This window comes from Pituophis catenifer, unplaced genomic scaffold (genome assembly GCF_029215685.1).
Source record: "Pituophis catenifer annectens isolate HBS135680 unplaced genomic scaffold, rPitCat1.0.hap2 SCAF_9, whole genome shotgun sequence".
In the NCBI taxonomy this organism is placed as follows: Eukaryota; Metazoa; Chordata; class Lepidosauria; order Squamata; family Colubridae; genus Pituophis; species Pituophis catenifer.
Window position 1 is genome coordinate 11,138,906 of NW_027256889.1, and position 17,939 is coordinate 11,156,844.

The 17,939-nt window shown below is 42.5% G+C and overlaps 1 long non-coding RNA gene across 1 annotated transcript; it reads left to right on the top strand.

Annotated features, from left to right (window-relative positions):
- The first annotated feature begins 1,116 nt into the window (after positions 1-1,116).
- LOC139321468 (uncharacterized) lies at positions 1,117-7,062 on the top strand. The gene is made up of 2 exons (XR_011600784.1): positions 1,117-1,195; positions 6,722-7,062. It is a non-coding gene; the product is annotated as an uncharacterized lncRNA (long non-coding RNA).
- Positions 7,063-17,939: the final 10,877 nt, after the last annotated feature.

Sequence of the window (17,939 nt, forward strand, 5' to 3'; positions counted from 1 at the left end):
TAAGACAAGTTTTGTTTAGCTGTTATTTGTTAATCAATCATTGTCTGTTGATTTCTCACAACACTATGTTGTGTTGGAAGCCATATGATAAATTTGCCTAGTTGGCTGATTCCGACTTCTAATTGCAGGAGGTCCTCAACTTACGACCACTACTGAGCCCCACATTTCCATTGCTAAGCAAAGCAGTTGTTAAATGAGTTTTGCCCCATTTTACAACCATTTTTTGCCACAGTTGTTAAGTGAAACACTGTAGTTGTTAACTAAACCAGGTGATCGTTAGGAGAATTTGGTTTCTCCCTTTGACTTTGCTTGTCAGAAGCTGGCTGATGATCACATGAACCCAGGACAGTGAAACAGTCATAAATACATGCCAAGTACCCAGTAGTGGGATGCAAATAATTTAACAATTGGTTCTCTGCCCTAATGACCAGCTGGGTGGGGCACGTGGGGACTCCTGGAAGGGGCAGGGAGGGGAGGGGCAGGGCCAGCCAGCAATTTAACAACCGGTTCACCTGAACTGGCCTGAACCGGCTGAATCCCACCACTGCAAGTGCCTGAATTTTAGTTATGTGACCATGGAGATGCTGCCATGGTCGTGTGAAAAACGGTCATAACTCACTTTTTTTCTAGTGCTAAACAAACGGTTGTAAGTTGAGCACTTCCTCTATTATTATACAATTTTGTATATTTGGTTACTTGGTTACTTGGTTGTGTCCTGGATTGGCCCAGGACTTGGATGACATCTAAACTGAATAAAATAATAATAAAAATAACAGCTTAGTTTATTATGCAAAATCCAACCATGAGGGTGCTTATTTGATTAAACCCCGATGAGCCAACCAGGGCTTTGTATGATGTGGGAACACCTTCTTTCTGGCATCCCTGCTGTCAGAGAAGCCGGAAAGTCAAAGAAGTGGGATTGCCAGAGGAGGCACCTGCTATTTTGCTTTTGATTAATGAGTGTAATGGAAACCCTCTCCATACCCCGTCATCCTTCTTCTCCTCTCTTCCCCGCTCTCCCCCTCCCTGTAGTCATATTATCTCTTTGAAGCACATTTTTATGCAAATGGCTTTGGCGCTCTTTTCACCAGGCACAAAACAAACCCAGCCGGAGAACTTGACTGGGCCTAATATGGAGCCTGCCTCAGCTGCTTCAGTCGAGAGGCAGAAGTGTGTCTCCGAACAAAGGAATATGGTAATTGTGAGCTGGAGGCATTGCTGGAAGGTGGGGTTGGGGGAGAACGATAGGAAGGAAGGAAGAGGGAAGGATCGGATGTTCGGCAATGAGCAGCAGTTTTGGAAGAACAGGTTGTCCTCCAGGCTTCCTAAAATGGAATAGTAGCAGCAGAAGACCATGGCTTCCTGAACTGGGATTATGCGTGCTCTTTTAACAAACTGCGTCACTGTTTGGTTTGGTGGCAGCAGTGCCTCAGATAGAAAGTCCATACAGAGAGTAGCGAAGACAGTCGAGAAGATTATAGGAAGCTCGCCTCCCGTTATTCAGGGTACTGCTTATAAGCGCTATGTGCTTAGAGCTCAAAGCATCGTTAGAAACCCCACACATCCACTTTACGGTCCGTTTCTGTTGCTCCCCTCTAGGAGGAGGTTTTGTGGAAATTTTGAGTAGTTTGGAGAACCGGTAGTAAAAATTCTGACTGGCTTTGCCCCCATCTATTCTCTGCCTCCCAAGTCCCAGCTGATCAGGAGGAAATGGGGATTTTGCAGTAACCTTCCCCTGGATTGAGGGCATGGCCCACCAAGTCATGCCCACAGATCCGGTAGTAAAATTTTTTGAAACCCACCACAGACCTAGACTATGTTGTTTCTCTGTGTCATATAATATATGTGGGCATATGCATAATTTCATATTTTTATTTATTTATTTATTTTGTCGTGTTTATGTAGTGTATATTGGAGGTGGTGACCCCATTGAGAGCTGTATGCAACGAAATTTCATTTTAATGTATGCCAATTCGTGTACATTCAAAACGCCAATACAATTATTCTATTCTATTCTCTAGCCAAAGAGTTGGCCACAGATTTTCTGCAAGAGCCACTATTTCATCCACCCTACTTGGAGGACTGGGATTAAGGCTACCCTGTCTGCAATATACAAGATGGCTCAGTAGTTAAAGATGCTGAACTTGTTGGAAAGCAGTTCGAGACTCAAGCGCCATACGATGGGGTGAGCTCCTGTTACTTGCTCCAGCTCCTGCCCACCTAGCAGTTTGAAAGCATGCAAATGCGAGTAGATAATAGGTACCACCTCAGTGGGAAGGTTGAACAGGGTTCCATGAGCCTTGACGTACAGTCATTTTAGCTCATGATGGTGGACATGTCTTCAGACAACACTAGTTTCCTCAGCTAAGAAACAGAGATGAGCATCGCCCTCCTAGAGTCCGAAATGACTGGAAAGGGGAACTTTTACCTGAGAATTGGAGTGTCATTTTGTGGCTCCCAAAGTCATCTGTGAATTCTTAGGATATACAATTTCCAAATTTCCTCTTCCACTTATAAAGCAAAACTTTTTCATAGCAGGTCACTTCTCTTGACCTAAAAACACAAAATGCAACTTAAAGGATCTCTGTAGAATTATAATTAAAGTCGAAACAGTAACATAAAAATAATCCTCTCAGCCCTATACAACAAATCAGATGGAGCTGTTTAAAAACAATTTTAAAAAAAAAACCAACATCAAAAATGCAATTACGTTGTTGGTCTGTTAATCAAAAACAGAACTTTTCTCTCTCTCTCTTTCTACAAAGCTTAATATTTTCATAAGCTTTGAAAAAGCCATTCAGGGACGTCATCTTGCTCTCTTCTAAGGAGCGATTATGTTTTAGAAATTGAGACAGTTGAAGATAAGCCATCTTTAAGCTAGATATAGTACATCCCAAGCACTAGGAGAGTTTTCTTTGTGTAATGAATCCTGTATCTTTGGTATCAGCTGGGTATCCACAGAGATGCTATTAAGACACACCAGCTCTTGTTTCTTCACCTTCCTAGTTGCCTGGGTTTGAGGTAGCCAGGTGTTCCCTGCAGAAGAAGGAAAAGAGATAATTTGAGCCATGGTGCCTTCTTGAGCTGCGGTGGCGCAGTGGTTAGAGTGCAGTACTGCAGGCTACTTCTGCTACTTGTGCCGGCTGCCAGCTGCCTGCAATTTGGCAATTCAAATTTCACCAGGCTCAAGGTTGACTTAGCCTTCCATCCTTCCGAGGTGGGTAAAATGAGGACCCAGATTGTTGGGGGCAATAGGCTGACTCTGTAAACTGCTTAAAAAGGTAAAGGTTCCCCTCACACATATGTGCTAGTCGTTCCCGACTCTAGGGGGCGGTGCTCATCTCCGTTTCAAAGCCGAAGAGCCAGCGCTGTCTGAAAACGTCTCCGTGGTCATGTGGCCGGCATGACTAAATGCCAAAGGCGCACGGAATGCTGTTATCTTCCCACCAAAGGTGGTCCCTATTTTTCTACTTGCATTTTTTACGTGCTTTCGAACTGCTAGGTTGGCAGAAGCTGGGACAAGGAACGGGAGCTCACCCCGTTACGCGGCACTAGGGATTCGAACCGCTGAACTGCCAACCTTTCGATCGACAAGCTCAGCGTCTTAGCCACTGAGCTACCGCATCCCTTTTGTAAACTGCTTGGAGAGGGCTATAAAGCACTGTAAAGCGGTATATAAGTCTAAGTACAATTGCTATTGCTAATTGTTATCAAAAGAGATAAAAAGTGGCATTAATCTGATTAGAAATTACATATGATTATTCAGGGGATGATAGCTCAAACACCTCCCAAATATTGCTAGAAATATCAGGCCATGACTCAAAACATCAAAATTTAGCCTGAAATCTTGTAAAGTCAAAAAAATCTTACAAGATGTTGGTGCCTTCACAAATCTTGCTCAAGAACACTGAAGATCTTTTATTCAGGTAAATTATGATATACAGGTAGTCCTCGACTTACAACCACAATTGAGCCCAAAATTTCTGTTGCTAAGTGAGACAGACATTTGTTAAATGAGTTTTGCCCCATTTTATGACTTTTCTTGCCATAGAAGTGAATAATTAGTGATTATTCACTAGTGAATAATTGCAGTTGATAACTTAGTAACACAGTTGTTAAGTGAATCTGCCTTCCCCATTGACTTTGCTTGTCAGAAGGTTGCAAAAGCTGATCACATGACCTTGGGACACTGCAACCCGTCATAAATATGAACCAGCTGCCAAGCAGCTGAATTTTGATCACGTGACCATGGGGATGCTGCAAGGGTCGTATGTGTGAAAAATGCTCGTAAGTTAATTTTTTTCAGTGCATTATAACTTTGAACAGTCACTAAACAACTGCTGTAAGTCGAGAACTATCTGTAGTCATGTGAGATCCTGAAATGTTTGCAAGAGAATAATCTTTTTTATAATATTGTTTTTTTAAAAAAAAATTGGGGAGGGTGCAAGTTCCATTTTGGCTGAGAAAGAAACCTTTTCCCTGCTGCCAAGAAATGCTGATCCCTGTTGGATATTGGATAAAAACAAATATGGAGCGAGTAGCAAAGAAGCATCAAAATTTTGATCACAGTCACATCCCAGATTTCTGTGCAAAACATCAAACAACGAAATGTAATAAGCTAAAATATTAAAATGGGAGAACCTAGCTAATTGCCTCCTGACATGCAACAATCAATCAGAACTTAATTATATCCCAGAGTTTCCTTTCAACAATTATAATTGAAAAGTTAGCTTGCTATGCTTTTTTTGATATTTCTATAGATTTGCCAGATAATAGAAAATATTCTTTTCCATAGTACATTTGGAATGATTTACAGGAAGGGGTGATATCAAATTAGAGTACCATGTTTGGTAAAATGGAGAGCTCGGCGGAAGCTGGAATGTTGATGCTACATCTGGGAGGAAAAATTGCGATTCTTCCTTTCTAGAACCCTTGATAGGGCGAGTACAAGTAGTTCTCAACTTACAACCATTTGTTTAGTGACTATTCAAAATTACAATGGCACTGAAAAAAAAAGTGACTTATAACCGTTTTTCACCCAACCATTTGCAGCATCCCTATCGCCCTGTTGCACTGTATGGCAATGAATGCTGGGTAGCAACACCAGGAACTGAAAGGCATCTCCATGCCATAGAAATGCCAATGCTCCATTTGTTATCGGGAAATTTCCTGACAATGAGAACAATTAATCAGTGGAACAACTTGGCCTCCAGAAGTTGTGGATGCTCCAACACTGGATGTTTTTAAGAAGAGATTGGATAACCATTTGTCTGAAGTGGAGTAGGGTTTCCTGCCTAAGCAGGAGGTTGAACTAGAAGACCTCCCAACTCAAGGTCCCTTCCAGCTCTTCTATTCTAAATTCTAAATTCTAAATGTGAGCCTCTATAGATATGTAATATAGCTCCATGTTGAAGCTTGTATTTGAAATCTAGGGAGACACCAAGCACTACTCTTAAAATCCTGGTTTGAAGTACCATACCTCCATCATCATCATCATCATCATCATCATCATCATCATCATCATCATTATTATTATTATTATTAGTTAATCTTTAGTGAGATTCACAGCCTTTGAGGCTGGTTAATAGCTCAGCAGCTCGAGTCCTAACCAAGGACCTAGGAACTGTTAAGGTATCGTCGGAGGATATAAGCTGTTCCGAGTAAGGTGGTTTTTTGTAGAGTCAAAATGTTCAAGTCCGGCAAATTTAGAATTTCTAAATAGCGGGGTAGCCCTTTGGGTATTGCTCCAAGGGCTCCAATTACAATCGGGACAACACACGATTTCTTTTTCCACAGTCGCTCAACTTCAATTTGCAAATCTCGGTACTTTTGTGATTTTTTCTTGCTGCTTATCTTCAATCCGTGCATCACCAGGTATTGCAATGTCAATGAACCATACTTTTTTCTTTTCAACTATTGTTATGTCAGGTGTGTTGTGGACCAAGTGCCTGTCAGTCTGAATCCTAAAGTCCCAGAAGATCTTGAGTTTCTCATTCTCTAAAACTTTCTCAACCTGATGTTCCCAGTGGTTTTTGCTGTACTCAAATCCAAACTTCTGGCACAATTTCCAGTGAATGATCTTAGCAACACGGTGGTTATTATTATTATTATTATTATTATTATTATTATTATTATTATTATTATTATTGCATCTTTATAGCTACTGGTCAGTGGTAGGTTTCAAAATTTTTTACTACTGGTTCTGTGGGCGTGGGTTGGTGGGCGTGGCATGGCTTGGTGGGCGTAGCTTGGTGGGCGTGGCAGGGGAAGGATACTGTAAAATCTCCATTTCCTCCTGATCAGCTGGGACTTGGGAGGCAGAGAATAGATGGGGGGCAGGGCCAGTCAGAATTTTACTACCGGTTCTCAGAACTACTCAAAATTTCTACTACTGGTTCTCCAGAACTGGTCAGAACCTGCTGAAACCCACTTCTGCTACTGGTGCATCCTAAGCTCAGCACATTGGCCCTAGAAAGCATAATTGCAGCAGGGACAGAATCATTTCCAAGGTGGCTGGCAAATTAATGATTGCATAGGAAGTTTTTTTTTATGCAGAAGATGAAATAATTTTTCTTGCTCCTTCCAGATATGATTGAAACAATTTTCTAAAAATTTAAAGGGCTTCCTTTGCTCAATCTGATTACTGTTGATTTTCCCCTGAGGAGGGATTTTAATGCACTATTTTGTGAATAAAACCATTTCTCTCCTCCCTCACATCCAGATATTCAAGTCCCTGCAGTTTTCCTGGCAGGATTTCAGAAGTGGCTTGCCCTTGCCTTCTTCCTGGGGCTGGGAGAGAGTGACTGGCCCAAGGTTATCCAACTGGCTTTGTGCCTAAACAGGACTAGAAACTCACAGACTGAACTCACAGCCTCCTAGTTTCTAGCCTGGTGCCCCAACTGGCTCTCCAGTTTTCTCTTACTATAATTAATTTCTACTTTTTCTTCTCTACAATAAGCATCTACGGTTTATAAACTCCCTTGAAGATCAACTAGTACTGGGGAGAGGATGACTGCATTAACCACTTAAAACCAAAATAAATATTGAAATTTTTTGCTAGCATTAGGGGATGATTTTCCTTTTTTTCCTTAAGGATTAAATTAGGGAGTTGATATAAAGGTTAAATAAAAGGTGGGACAGAGCACAATTTTGTTTAATTCCCCTTATGGTGGGGCTTCAGTCTGAAAGATCTCTACCCCATTGTCTTTCTGACTTCCATAATATGTTTAAATTGTTTAAACTGCATTTGGTACATTTAAACACTGGTTAAAAGTAGCTCATTACATCGGATCAATTTCCAATGGCTAACATAACGCTCCTTAAATTATCCAATATGTCTCTTTGTCAATTTTTCCAGACAGATGCTCTTTCTTTCTTTCTTTCTTTCTTTCTTTCTTTCTTTCTTTCTTTCTTTCTTTCTTTCTTTCTTTCTTTCTTTCTTTCTTTCTTTCCCTTCCTTCCTTCCTTCCTTCCTTCCTTCCTTCCTTCCTTCCTTTTTCAAGGAACAAAACTAATTGTTGGGGTATGAGCTGCTTGGCATTCAACTCATGGTTGAAACACGGCTAACTCCCACTTTTCTGTTGGCCAATTGCGAGACCCCTTATTCCTGATAGATAACTGAGTGAGCAGGTGAGTGTTTTCTCCCATAAATTCCTGCTCAGGGTGTACTTAAAATTCTGTTTCCATGGAGACTCATTCTTCCAGTTTTGAAAATTCCACTTTGCCCAAACTGATGGCAAGGAAACCCAGTCACTTCCCTGCATGTGAGAAACAAGTACAAAAGGGATCGAGAGCAAAAATGCAAGCTTTGATGCATTTGTGATTTCCAAGGATTGCTTTACACCAGGTGTGGGCAACTTCCTCACAGGTCTCTTTCTGACCTGTGGACTTCAACTCCCAGAATTCCTGAGCCAGCATGGCTAACTCAGGAATTCTGGGAGATGAAGTCCACAGATTGTAAAGAGGCCATATTTGCCCATTCTTGCATTACACATTGCAGCCTATGGCTTCATTTTTCCTGACTAAGTCGTTCTGTGGATTGAGTCATTCTCAATAGCCCCAGATATGTTCTTCAGAGCTATTAGTCTCCACAAAAGTGGGGGCAGGTGGGCCCTAAACTACCTATCTGTGTCTTTTTGATCAATGGAGGTGGAGGGGAATGGTTCTCACAGAAAAGAATTTTTTTTCAAAAATAAAGTAACGACGGCTTCAGCGGTTCGTTGTCTTGAGGAAGGAGAATGCCATCTGCCATTTTTAGTAATAGGCAGCCTGTTTCTAAGTATGAATTCCGACTTAAGATGGATTTAACACTGCGGTGGCGCAGTGGTTAGAGTGCAGTACTGCAGGCTACTTCTGCTGACTGTCAGCTGCCTGCAATTTGGCAATTTGAATCTCACCAGGCTCAAGGTTGACTCAGCCTTCCATCCTTCCGAGGTGGGTAAAATGAGGATCCAAATTGTTGGGGGCAATAGGCTGACTCTGTAAACCGCTTAGAGAGAGCTGTAAAGCACTGTAAAGTGGTATACAAGTCGAAGTGCTATTGCTATTTAGGGTTGCCTGCAACTGCGGCTAGATGTCCCTGCATCTCAACACTGCAAAGGGGTTGATGGCAGTGGTGGGATTCAGCTGGTTCGGGTGGCTCAGGACGCTGCAGAGAGGCCTGGGGTGTGCGGTGCGCCTCCCCATGGCTTGTTTTTGCTCTCAGGGGGGTGCAGGAGGCCACGCCCACCCAGCTGGTCATTAGGGTAGAGAACTGGTTGTTAAATTATTTGAATCCCACCACTGGTTGATGGGAATGAGAAGGTTGCAGATGGCTGTCGACAGGCTGACATGCACACCTCCCAAATCCCAACTGCGCATCCTACAGAAGTGCGTATCATGTGTACTGATTGGTTGATCCGACTGCCTGCTGGGAGACTTTCTTGTCTGAGCACCCGCCTAGCAAGAATGAACACTCAGAGACGTATGAGTGCAACAGCTATGCAACCGTGTCTGAACGACAAACACGTACGTTCCCTCACGTGCAGTGAAGGAGAAGTCTAATCCAGCCTTTCAATATAAATTCGGGTTCAAAAGAGGAAGGGAACTTGTTCTTAATCTGGAAACTGCCTGTTTCAGAATTTGTACGTTGAATTGAGTGCCCACAAAGTACGAGGTGGTAAAAATAATACAAATGGTTATATGAAGAGCAAGGCCCTGACTCTGGGCTTATTGTACGGTTATTGTTCAGTTGGTCTTAAAAGGTAATTGAATGACCCGTGGTTTGGCAGCCAAGAGTTAAAGTTTTGTACAATAACTTTGCTGGCCCGAGTCTGGATTTTTTGCAGCACAGAGAAAGGGAGACCTAAGAGATTAATGATCAACTAGAGAATCTACAAACCCTCTCTAATGGCAAAGCCCCCAAGGATCATGTAGGTGCCTGGGTCTAAGAAAACAAAAATAAAAACGTGAGACTGCATTTTCCATGCATTAAAGTTAACGCTTCAAGCAAGAACATAAAAAAGAAAACGGTACAGACCTAAACTGAAACTTTTAAAAATAGCAAAGCAAAAACAAAACAGTTGGTCAAAGAGTTTCGGGCAGACTTGAGTATACCGCATAGGATGGAGGCATCCGGAACTGACTGGGTGCAAAGATCATGCTAGGGTATCATGGGATTGTTTCTGACTAGCTTGGGTAGCCTTCCCCTTACAAACATTTGTTTAGCCATCATTCAAAGTTACAATGGCACTGAAAAAAGTGACTTATGACTTATGGTCCTTGCCCTTACAACCAGTGGTGGGTTGCTACCGGTTTGCCTCAGATCGGGCAAACCAATAGCATTGGTGGCGGGAGGCTCCGCTCACCCGCCCAGACGCTTCTGCGCAAGTGCATGAGCGCCCACGAGCAAACCGGTAGTGATGGGTTTTGAAACCCGCCCCTGCTTACAACAATCATAGTCACGTGATCAGAATCCAGGCGCTTAGCAACACACGTGTATTTATGATGGTTGCGCCATCCCCAGGGTCATCTAATCACATTTTGTGACCTTTCCAGCTTACTTCTGACAAACAAAATCAACGATTCGATGTGAACGATTCGCTTATCAACCCCATAAGTCACTTAACAATTACAGTGGTTTACGTAAAATGAAATAAAAATAATTAAATATATTTTATGCTATAATAAACCGCAATAAAACTTTATAAATACCAACCATGGCAAAAAAAAAAAAAAAAGGTCATATGATTGGGCATGACTTGCTTAACAACCATCTTGCTTAGCAACAGAAATTTTGGTTCCAATTGCATTATATGTGAACCCAGCTATGGTTTGTTGAATCAGTCCATATATATATATATATATATATATATATATATATATATATATATATATATATAGAGAGAGAGAGAGAGAGAGAGAGAGAGAGAGAGAGAGAGAGAGAGAGAGACTATACAGTATATTCATATTGTATATGTGTATGTGTGTGTGTATGTATTTTTCAGGATTTCCTACGTTAATCAAAATCTTTCAACAGTCATAGTTCAGTGAAATCCCAATTCACTAGTTTCTAGGCTTTATCAGACATCAATCAGCATTTTTCTGTCTGTTGTGAGATTTAAGGGAGACTCACAACAGACAGAAAAATGCTGGTTGATGTCTGATAAAGCCTAGAAACTAGTGAATTAGGATTTCATTGAACTATGAAACTATGAACTATATATATATTCCGTTCAATAATATTAACAGCAGTATCTGTCAACATTTTGTGTCTGAGGAAATAGGCTGCTGAGTATCCGTTCCATGGTGCAATTATGGAAAAAAAAAGCTGAATTAGTCAATCCTTGCGCCAATATATGCAGCACTGAATAGCACTCTTTTAAAAAAAACAGTGAGCTTTCAGAAGGATTCTAAGCCAATAACAGAATGTTATTGGAAGGGACCTTGGAGGTCTTCTAATCCAACCCCCTGCTCAGGCAGGAAACCCTACATGCCCTTTCAGACAAATGGTTGTCCAACATCTTCTTAAAAACTTCCAGTGTTGGAGCATTCACAACTTCTGGAGGCAAGTTGTTCCACTGATTAATTGTTCTGTCAGGAACTTTCTCCTTAGTTCTAGGTTGCTTCTCTGCTTGACTAGTTTCCATCCATTACTTCTTGTCCTGCCCTCAGGTGCTTTGGAGAACAGTTTGTCCCTGTCTTCTTTGTGGCAACCCCTTAGATATTGGAACACTGTTAGAAATACTGAAAGAAAACAGTCTTTTCTTTCAAAAGAGCATAAACCTTTGTTCATAGGAGGCCTATGTAAGACTTGATAAATGTTCTGAGAAGTTCTAGTCAGGCATTAAGCAGGTAAATGCCTCTTCAGGAGTCCGGCTGCTGGTCAAAATAGCTGTGGATGATAGTTCATAGTGACCCCCAAATGAGTGGGTGTATCTTACATAGCCTAAAGTACACCACAAGATCCAGTCACTACCCATCCCTGACTGTCATCACCAGCATCGTCAGTGAACTTGATTTCACTGCAAAAAAAAAAAAATATATTGTCAGGAGAAGTGGAAACACAATATGTGAAAAGTGGAACTAGCTGAAGATGTCCTAAGTTGACTTGACTGTGGGCTGGGGATGAGATAAAAGCGCCATTGAGTTAAATTATGAGATAAGCCCAAAGAGTGCCTTTAATCTCTTTCTTATTTATTTATTTATTTGTTTGTTTGTTTGTTTGTTTGTTTGTTTGTTTGTCAAACATGTATAAGATGTAAAAGAGCCGAGGAGGCGCAGTGGTTAGAGTGCAGTACTGCAGCTACTTCAGCTGACTGCTAGTTCAGCAGATCAGCGGATCAAATCTCACCGGCTCAAGGTTGACTCAGCCTTCCATCCTTCTGAGGTGGGTAAAATGAGGACCCAGATTGTTGGGGGCAATATGCTATTTAGTATACTGTCTTTGGTGTAAGCCGCCCAGAGTCCTCGGAGACTGGGCGGCATAGAAATATGACTAATAAAATAAATAAATAAATAAGATAACAGATATAAGTATAAATATGATTATGAATACAGGAAATGGATATGAATAAATGGGGACAGTAGGACAGGGACGGTAGGCATGTTGCTGCGCTTATGCATGCCCCTTACAGACCTCTTAGGAATGGGGTGAGGTCAACTGTAGACAGTCTAAGTTTAAAGTTTTGGGGGTTTGGGGATGAAGCCACAGAGTCAGGTAGGGCATTCCAGGCATTGACCACTCTTGTTATCATCGTATTTTCTGCAATTGAGTTTGGAGCAGTTTACCTTAAGTTTGTATCTATTGTGTGCTCGTGTATTATTGCGGTTGAAGCTGAAGTAGTCATTGACAGGTAGGACGTTGTAGCAGATAATTTTGTGTACTACGCTTAGGTCAGACCGAAGGCAGCGTAATTCAAGCCCGGTGGCATAAGGTATTCTGTTGTGAGCAGAGGAGTGGAGTACTCTTCTCATGAAATACTTCTGGACTCGCTCAATTGTATTAAAGTTCTGCAAGATGTTGCATTTTTTTCATATTGGGGCCAAGTTCTGCATGAAATTCACAGGTTAGGTTCGCCATACCAACTTAACCTGATTGCTCAACCCATTTTCACAACACCATAAGCAACTGTCCTAATTGCGTCGTGTGAATGCAATCATCCCTGTCCTTGCCCCAGGCTTGTTTGCAATCCAGCGATTGCATCGCAAATCAGCAAATCAGATCGTTAGCCCAATGGATACCAGGGATGGGCAACCTCCTGATCATAAGATATTGTGGACTTCAGTTCCCCATAACCCTCAATCGATGTGAAGAGAGGCAAGGGACAGTCCCAAACATTGGGTGTCCGCTTGTCGCTTGCTTCTGGCTTATACACACTGACAGGTGGCAGTCAGTCAGCTGTAAGGAGTCCTCCTGGATTCTTCCTGGAGATGTTAGGGATTGAATTTGATGCCTTCTTCAGGGAAAGCAGAGCCTCTGCTGCGGAATATGCTCCACAGTGGTTTTTTCATGCAATTTTGCATTGCATCCCAGATCAGTTTAGCTGCAGGAACAAACTTGCACAACTGGACCTCCCTCTCTCTTGCTTACGATAGCAATGCGAGTCCTTCTTGCTTTTTCATATCTCAGGCTAAAAAATTCCAGGAAATTAATCTTTGTTTCTGAGTTTGAGATGGACTTGTGTCTCACTGGGGGAAAGATAAAAATAACCCTCTTCCTGGTTTGAGTATTGTTTTGCAATTTAAGATGTACCAGGGAGAGAGAGAGAAAAAAAACAACCAAACCCTGACTCACAGCTGGGACTTTCAAAAAGCCGTTTCTAGCTAGTGAAAAGGAACTTTGCACCGAGCTGAGCGCAAAATGAGCAGTGCAACATGCAAGAAACTCGGTAACCCTGCATCGATGAGCCAAATTTTTTTTCTGAATCTGTTGGATAGAATTAACATCGGCATGTTGGTTGGGCAATCAGGAATTTAATTCCTTCCCGTTTTGCAATTATTTACATACAAATGCACACAAGAACACGGCTGTAACTTACAAGTAGGTCTTAGCTTACTTACGACCACAACTGAGTGCAAAATTTTGGTTCCTAAGTGAGACATTTCTTGTGTGAGTTTTGCCCCATTTTACGATCTTTCTTGCCACGGTTGTTAAGTGAATCCCTGCAGTTGTTAAGTTAGTAACACGGCTGTTAAGTGACTCTGGCTTCCCTGTTGACTTTGTCGTCAGAAGGTCACAAAAGGTGATCATATGACCCCGGGACACTGCAACCGTCGTAAATATGAGTCTATTACCATTGAGGGACATGCCTGAGCGACGCTCCTGCGCTGATAAAACCTTCCCTTCTCCTGTAGAAAGATTGGACACACACACACACACACATGTTGGATCTTTCTTTCCTTCCCCCCCACCCTCCAAGACCTCTGAATTCCCTCCGCAACCCTGCCAATCCCATACAGGCACCACCCACACGAGTGACGTAGAGTTGGCCACACCCACTCAGTCACATGACACCCACCCAGGCACGCCCACCCAGCAGCCACGCCCACCCAGAACCAGCCCACCGCTGGTTACCAAGCATCTGAAGTTGGATCACGTGACTGTGGGAACGCTGCAATGATTGTATGTGTGAACAACGGTCATAAATCACTTTTTCAGTGTCGTCGTAACTTTGAACAATCTCTAAACTGCTGTAATTGCTGTGAGATGGTTTGTACATGCAGACAGCTGCAGTTTGCTTGCCCATATTTTATTAAATATATATATATATAATTAGTTGGGTTGAAACCAGTGATGGGTTGCCCCCGGTTCGCACCGGTTCTATAGAACCGGTAGTAAAACCAGTGGGAGGCCCCGCCCACTGACCCTGACGTCATGAAAATGACAGCTTGTGCGCGGCCCCATTGCGAACCGGTAATAAAGGTAAGTAGAACCCACCTCTGGTTCAAACCTCAAACGGACCCAGCCTTCCAAGGATGTGAACCTCAATCACCCAGAATCCTCAATAATAGCTTTGAATTGGTCTTCATATCTGGAAAGTGCCCAAACACGAGAAGGCTTGATCTATTGATCTATCATTGCCAGATGCGAAGACCAATTCCCAGAATCTGAATGGCTTACATATTAATCACCCATAATTAACTAAATGATGGCTTTGTGTGGTTCACAAACCCCTTTATCTTGAATCCTTTGTGTAAACCCCACGTACATCTGGCCATATTCAGAGGAGAGTTATGGAAGACCAGTTTATTTGGCTGGTCTCTCGAATAAATCAGACTGGAAAACTGTGTCTCCCCACAAAACCCTGAAACCGCTCCACCCAATTGGATCACCACCACTTCATCTACGGAGAATCTTGCTTGTCCAGATACTTAAATGCAGTCCCTGGACACCTAAGGATTGCCTGCTCCTATTTTATCAGAATGACGAGCTGTATTTTTAGGATTATATTGCCCTTTATGCTGTGCGATGTGCCATGGGAAGGCTTTGCCCTAAAAAAAACAGCCTAAAAGCAAATATAAAGAAATAGGTGAGCATGGAACTTTCACCTATCTGTTCCGGGCAGCTCGACTGGTTCAGCTACTTTACTTTGTCTTCAGAACAGAACCAACAAGTTCCCCATTGGAAGGAGATTATTTTGAGCTCATTAGATGGGTTGTTTCAATTATATAAGGGACTCTTCTGTGTCACCACGGTTCTTTCTCAACGATGATTATGAAAATATTGTGTGGGTTTGGTTTCTCTTTTTCTTAACCTAATTACATGAACATACTCTGTACATGTAAACAATTAAATGAACATTTCCTAAGGAGGCCCCCAGCAATCATACTATAGGTAGGCAGATGTCCTTGGGCATGCAATCTGTAGAGTCAGTTCTGCCTCTGTTCATCCTGGTGGATATATGAGAGACCTAGTCACAGTTACAATCAACTGATCATAGATTCTTCCTCTCCATCTCTTCTATCACAATCCTCATAGATAAACGCTCATAGATTAATAGAGTTGGAAGGGACCTTGGAGGTCTTCAACCCACTGCTCAAGCAGGAGACCCTATACCATTTCAGATAAATGGTTGTCCAGTTTCTTTTTTGAAAGCCTCCAGAGATGGAGCACCCACAACTTCTATTCCATTGGTTGATCGCGCTCACCGTTAGGAATTTTTTCCTCCGTTCTAGGTTGCTTCTCTCCTTGGTTAGTTTCCACCCATTGTTTCTTGTCCTGCCTTCAGGTGCTTTGGAAAATAGTTTGTTTGACCCCCTCGTCTTTGTAGGAGCCACTCAAATATTGGAACCCTGCTATCATGACTCCTGTAGTTCTTCTTTTCACTAGATAGACATACCCAGTTCCTTTATTGTCTATGTTCCTTTATTGCTTCTCAATCTCTGAGGAGCATCAAGAGGATATATGCTTCATCAGGAAGTCCCAAATACAGAAGGTACAGTTTTCATGGCCTCCTTTTCTGCAGTGTTATTCATGCCATGTTGATTGGTTGATTACCGCATGTGTCATCAAAGTGTTGACTCTTAGCAGTCACATTATCTCCATGATGATTTGTCCCTAACCTGGTCTTTCAGGTCTTCCAAGAGTGCACCCATTGCCACTGGAACAGGGGTGGACTTCAAAAATTTTAGCAAGGGGTTCTCTGCCCATTTGCTGGGTGAGTGGGCATTTTTGCCTTTCCTGGGTCTCCGGAGGCTTTTTTTGAGCCTCTGGGAGGGCCTCCCCAGGCTCCAGAGGCCCTCTGGAGGCCAGAAATGGGCCCATTTCCAGCCTTCCCGAACTTCCAGTAGGCCCATTTTTCACCCTTCCCAAGCCTCCGTGCACCCCCTGCACTTATCTGCATCCAAAACGGGCCGCGTGGGGACTCCTGGGAGGGGAGGGGAGGGATGGGCGGGGCCAGCCAGGAGCGGGATTTGGGGGTTCTCCGAACTGCACTGAATCTTAGCTAGATGTTCTCCCGAACCCCTGCGAACCACAAGCAGCCCACCTCTGCACTGGAACTGAGTCTATCTTCCTTGCTGCTGGTCGTCCACTTCTTCTCTTCCTTTCCCAGCATTATGGGATAATTCTTTGCATAATTCTTTGCATTATGTATCTGCACAAACTTTTTTTTTTTTTTTTTTAAAGCACAGCTTAGTGCAATAACTCCATTGAATCTTTTGGAAAAGGTCTTGAATTGGAACCATTGAATTTGTTCCAGTTTGTCCTAGACTGACGTTTGCCCCCCCCCCTATTCTTCTAGAAATTGTTCACAATTAAAATCAAGTGTATCCACATAACGATTTTCAACAAGTCAGGATGGCCATTGCAACCTTTGGTGCATGGATAGACCTGCTCCTTTTGAAAGTGTGATTTACAATGAATGTAAAAGAAGAACTTCTTTTTTTGACCTCCTCTAATAGACATCCCTGATCATAATTCCCCCCCCCCCCCAAAAAAAAACACATATGTCAGCCCTTCTGTTGGAAGGAATATCCTTCTGGGTTCAGTTCCAAGTGGGGAAAAAGACATGGAAACATGGCGGCTGCTTGGAAAGATGATTTTAATGGTGGACAGGATCACATGCTTCGAAGATCTTGGGTGAAGAAAAAAAAAAAAGGAAGAGATGCTGAGAATGCCTGAGTTTTATAGCCTCTTTGGGCTTTTGAATTTGAGCTTGTATTCTGATTGGTTGTCAGACTCCCACGGGACCATGCAGGGGTAACTTTGTAGGTTGTGTTTTTGAGTCCCAAGCTTGGTTGATTCTTGCTGGGTGATGAAGTAATGAAAGGACTTTGGGCAATTCCTACTATGGGTCTGCCTGAAGGAGGTAGATCTTTGTTATGTAGAATAGACTGGCCCAGGCCTTTATGGGCCATTGACAAAGGTGGGGGGGGGCAGCTGAGTTTCTGCCTCCCATTTAGTGGAAATATTCTGCCCTTTTTAATATTTCCTAAAATATCTTATTTTCCTAGGGGAGGGGTGGGTGCTAACTTCCTACACTTCAAAGTAAGCTAGGTTGGAAAACAGATGCCACAAACGGGAATAGAACTATTTTTTACTGCTATAGCAGTATACACACCAGCCAGCATGATTGAATACTGAGGAATTCTGGGAGCTGAAGTCCACAAATTTTACAGATGCCAAGGCTGAGAAACACAGAGTAACAGCTTGGATGTGTGTTCCCTTCCCTTCCTCTGATATCCCAGTGAATTAGGGTGGAGTCCAGCTGAGCACCTTGGTTTGTTCTAAAGTGCAAAGGCAGTGTTTCTCAACGTTAGCAGTTTTAAGATGTGTGGACTTCAATTCCCAAAATTCCCCAATGGTATTGGTCCATGTTTTTAATCCTTGCCTTGCATTATTCTCTCTTTCTGTTATTATGACTTAAATGAAGCTATTGGAGAACATACAATAGTTTTGAATAATGTTCCAGAAGCTAAATGGGCAATCTTCTCCTTTTCTCTTCTCCTAAAGATTTTTT